Raw genomic sequence first — 5,762 nt, forward strand, 5'->3', positions numbered from 1 at the left:
CTGGATAAGGGGGGTGTTGGAGCCCCCGCTGGAGCCCCTGGCCCTGGTGTGGAGGGGCTCCAGCAGGGGCTCCAGCGGATTTTTTTTTTTATTTTTTTATAAATATATTCAAAAAACGTATTATTAAAAAAACTCATAAATTATTAAAAAAAACACACATTAAAAAAAACACATTAATATCTAAAAATAAAATAAAAATTAAAGTACTAAAAAAACATTATTCTTGTTCTTCGGCTTGGTCTTCTTCGATCAACCTCTTTCGGATACGTTCCTTTTGCTTTTCCATCAGCATTTGATCGACCGGATTTAGGTTACTGAAGTCTCTTGTAAGGAAGTCCAAATCTCTCATTCGACTTTTTTCCTTTTTGTCATTAGAGACCACCTCCATGGTTTTGTTGAATTTATTGAGGGATTCAACAAGATCGACGATGTTTACGGCTCCCCCCTCAGCCGGTTTTTTCCCCTTGGCGTCCCTTCCCAATGGCCGCCTCCTCGGCGGTGAAGACGTTTTCTCCCCCGCAATGTTTAGGTCGAATCCAACGCGGCAATCCGACCCGGCGGAAGTGCTATACGCTCCAGACGAACTAGTTTTAGTCCGTTTCGGCCCTACTTCCGCATCAAGGTCCGGCGCCACCAGCTCAACCCACTTGGAACACCTTTTCAACCTCTCCCACAACTTTAAATCGTCCCACGTCTTCACCATCCCATACCTCCGCAAACACTCCTGCCTCCACTCTTCGACAGTGAAATTGTAAACCGCCAAATCATCACTGCCACTTGGTCTCATACGACCGGCGTTCCTGTTGAAAAGATTAGTAAACAAGCCGACAAATTTTCTGATTTCGGACCAACGACCCGAAATCATATCGGCGTTTCGCTCTGTACTCCCAACGAGCGTATAGAACGTCTCCCTAACCTTTGTCCAAAAAACTTGCTTTTTTGGTAATCGGCTGCAAAATGAATAATTAAATTAGATTTCCAGTTAACTTTTTTATTTAACTTTTTTATTAAAAATCATTTTTAAAAACGTTAAAACAATTACCGCAACGCCGATCCTCAGAAATGACTATCCAAGCCCGACACAAGGCTTCCTTCTCATCCGATGACCACGGAGTGGTTTTCCGTTTCGTCCTCGGAGTCGAAGCCGGTCCCGGCCCGTCCGTTGCAAGTTGTTTTTTCCGGTGGACGCGTCTTCTTGCTCCTGTAGCATCACCGTGTGATTCTTGTGTCTCTGGAACAACAAAGTTAGGAGACGGTTGTATGTTGGATGGTTGAAAGCCGGATGTTTCTTGCGGCCCCGAATAAAACATCGGTTGGTCTGGTGACGACCATAAATCGTCGTCAATATAATCTGAATCTAGGTTTGGGTACCAATTTCCAGACATTTTTGGGTATTATATAGGAGTTTGGGATATTATATAAGAGTTTGTAAGGTGAAATTGTGTTTTGATATGGTTGAAATGGGAGTAATTTGGGGTATTATATAGAGGTTTTAAGGTTTTTTTTTTAAAAAATTCGGAGCTCCAACGGCTCTTTTGGGCGAGCTCAACGGCTCTTTCTCTCTCTTCTCCCGCGACCACACTCACGCCTGCCTGGGGGCTCGCGCTCGCGCCCCGTTCGCACCCCGGTTCGCGCCCCGGTGGTGTGGGGTTAGCGCCTGGGGGCGCGAGCGGAGGGGCTCTCGCGCCCAGGTTAGCGCCCCACACCCTCAGCCTAAGAGTTACAAGAACTACCCTAATTAAGAGGAGAGGTCACTCCTTTCTGTCACTTTAAAACATTTTACCTTTTATTATTATTTTTTTTAACTAAAAGTAAACTACATATTTAGTTAATTCTTTTTTTTAACTAAAACAAAATTATAAACTACACATTTATTTAAAATAAATTAAAGATTTAGTTAATGATACATTTTCCTTTTACTTTATTTGTAGAAACAAATAATTATATACTAAACAAACAATTAATTAAAAAATATACTTATGAACACACACAAAAAAACCGAAACAACAAAATAAATAAGGGAAAATTCTTAAAATAGTCAATTTTAATAATCATTTTCCAACTTTAGCCATAGTTTTGAAAAAATACCTAAAATAACCATTTTTTTCATTGGACTCGACGAAATTTTATCAACCGACGATGGAAAATCATTGACCTGTAAAATATTGCCACGTGTTAACGTATTAAAGGATCTGACGAAATTCGTGAAAGTACCGTCAGATCCGACAAAATTTTTAATGGATTCAACAGAAATTGAGCGGTAGGAGATGAAAAATTCCGGTGGATCCAGCGGTTTTTAACGAATTTCGTCGGATCTATTAATACGTTGACGTGTAGCTAGATTTTACAGGTCAATGAGTTCTTTAACAAATTTCGTCAGTTCTACTAAAAATTCCATTGGACGACGGTTTTAGAGTGATTATTTTGGATTTTTTTTTTTCCATACCATGGCTAAAATTGAAATATGATAGGTCAAAATTGGTTATTTTAAGAATTTTCCCGATAAATAAATATCTCACGTAACCTTCTTCCTCTCGCATTGTACCTGCTAGGCTGCAACAAAACTCCATCATCACTATTCACTTCAATTCTACAACCAACAAAAAACCCACTGGAAACCCACTTTGTTGGCATAAAAAAAATGCACGGGTAACATTGGATTTAAGAACAAGATTGCCTCTAGGGGCAGTGTTGCAAAAATCCCGACTAGTCACCGATTAATCCCCGATTAATCGCTAGTCCCCACTTCACTGATTAATTTTGAGCTAGCCGGCCAATTAATCGGTTAACGGTCAAATCCAGCCAAAATATACGATTTTTGGCTAGATTCCGACCAAAATCAGTGGTTTCCGGCGAGATTTCGATCCATATCAACTATTCTCGGCAAGATTACAACAAAAACTAGTGGTTTCCAGCGAGATTCCAGCCAATTTACGGCCAAAATATGTTTGTGTATGTATAAAACAGAAAATTGCAAATAAAAATGTGTATGTGTATGTATAAAACTAAAAATATACATTAAAGTTCGATCCGATTAATTCCAATTAATCGCTAGTCCCCACCCCACCGCCCGACCACCGACTAGCGATTTTTACAACACTGACTAGGGGGCATTGGGATTGCTTATTTTCATCAATTTATAACTTATAAACTTATTGAAAAAATGAAAAATAATAAAGTGTTTGGGTTTGTTTATGTTGTAAGAGGAAAAGTTTTATAAGTTACACTTTTGTAACTTATTAACTTAATGAAAAGTTATAAGAAGACAAAATAAGGAATCCCAAACACCCCCTTAGTATCGGGAGGTACCACCCGAAAGCGATACGCTTGAATGGAAAATGGCGTGGTACCGACAATGTTGCCGCTGAACTCACCTTATACGAGCCATTTACCCACTTCTACCCCCACCACCCTTAGAATTTTTTTCTCACATTGTTATTAACTGCAACCTTCTTTAACGTATTTTTCATCTTTCAAAGTTTTTATTAATTTTCATATTAAAGCTTCGCCATTTAAGAAAACAAAATTAATAATTTTGATGGTTAACTCACCTAAATCAACACACCACTTTATATAAAAAGCCATATATTTGAACCCTTGGTGTCATTTACATCGAAATTTGCACCCTTCATTTACTTAGGGGGAGGAGGTGGTCCGTGATGGCCCCTCCACCACGCGTGGTCCGCCTTGGACCACCGTCGCCGGTCCCTTCATCACTTGTGATGGAGGTCCAGCCGTGATAGCCATCACATGTTGAAACCCAAGAAAAATGACCGTTGGGGTGGGGGACCGTTGGGGGTGGATGAATTAAAAAAAATATTATTTAACATATATAAATAACTTAAATCCATCTTTAAATCCAACTCAAATCCTCCTACAAACAATATTCTAACATTACACCAATGAAGGGTTCTAGGAAACATGGCTCAGGTTAAAAAAAACCCAATCCCAACCAAATGTTCGACAAAATCTAGGCGAGCTGACGAGATTTTGGCTACAAGATGAACCCGGCACAACCCAATCATTCCAACACCAACCTTTTCAACCATTTCAAAACCAAACTTTTTTAACGTATCAAAACCAACCGTTTATTCCACCTTTTTACTAGCCAAAAATTTTCAAATAATGTTTTTCAAATGTTTCAACCTCAATCGTCTCAAACGTCCGTTGATCCTCTAGACGATAACGATGTTATACATCAATTCGCACGTGCTTTTCATGAAGAATACGACAATGTGGATGAAGATGAAAGATGAACCCGCGAAGTAGGATGACACCGTCGTGAAGAAACCTTGGTTGTCCGCGGAGGACGTCGCCTAGACGAAAGCTTATTTACAGGCCTCCGAAACAAAAAAAACACGGAAACCAACAAAAAAAAAGAAATTATACGGAGACGTGTTATGGGATATTTCGACAAACTTCCGGGTCAACCGAACGAAACATGGATCAAATGACTTCCAAGTGGGGAGATTTGAATCGAAAAATGTCAAAATTTAATGCTTGCTACATCCAGTTGGTAACTATCTTTTAAAATTTATTAGTTTATTTTTTTATAATTTATTACTTTATTTGTAGAATTTTGATATATATATTTTTCTAAATGTTTTGTAGGCCCGAGCTTCACAAAGCGGAGCGAGCGAGGCGACTATCATAAAGAACGCATTGAGCGATTATGTCAAGATTTTCCGACATAAATCTTTTTCCTACTTGGACGCGTGGGAGGTTGCGAGACATCACCCGAAGTGGGAACCGATCCCGTGGTCGACATGGACGGATCGACGCATCCAAGGAAGAAAGAATATTCTTCAAAAAGATCAAAAACTTCCGAGTTCGGGAACTATACAACGTCTACCGACGGCTTGTCAAGTAACATGCCGAACATGAACTTGAACGAGCAACTCGTTGACGATCCCGACGAAGACACACCCACACCCACACGGCTGCGTCGCAAGAAAAGTGGGGAATCGTCAAGAATAGGAAAGGAAGCGATAGCCGAAGACTTCAACGAATACAAGTCGGCTAAATTGACGGAAATGGCCGAGACGAAGGAGCGAAAGAAACTAGCTCTTTATTCCAAATAAAAACGTGACTAGGCGTATATCAACCATTTGAATGAAAACAAAAAAAAACGCCGATTTAACATTCCTCATACAACCGCACGAACATCTTGACGAACCCTTTATATAGATCTTTTCAACGCAAACGCGGGATATGCGACAAGTGGGGTTAAGCAGCGCCGTAGGTTTTTTTTCCCGGATTTTTTAATTTATTTAGCTTTGTAACATTTATTTAACCTTGTTTTATTTTTTTAGTTAATTTAACCTTGTTTTATTTTTTATAAAATTAAAAAAAAAAACCAAATTATTGCGCCACCACCCCACTAAAATTCTATCACTAGTGATGAAAATTAGTAGTGAGATAACATACCTCCCTTGGGTGTTGCAAGTGATGGTTTTTGAACCACCCCACCCATTGATGCCCAAAGCAAAACTCAAGCCTTATATTACTAGCGAGGCATTCGTATTCATAAATCATTAGAATACAAACATTTGAACCCTTGGTGTCATTTACATCGAAATTTGCACCCTTTATTTGTGTAGTTTTAGGACTTCACCTCTTTTCAACTCCTTGACATGTTCGTTTTATTGTACAAACTGGCAAAATACGTCTACTTTTTTGTTTTTAGTTTTTATATATCTAATACTAATAGAGAGTAGTTATATCATTTATTATATTAACTTTTTTAGTACATATATCTAATA

This window comes from Bidens hawaiensis, unplaced genomic scaffold (assembly GCF_021521415.1).
Source record: "Bidens hawaiensis isolate Kalapana, Puna unplaced genomic scaffold, B.hawaiensis_p1.1 tig00014556_1, whole genome shotgun sequence".
NCBI lineage: Eukaryota > Viridiplantae > Streptophyta > Magnoliopsida > Asterales > Asteraceae > Bidens > Bidens hawaiensis.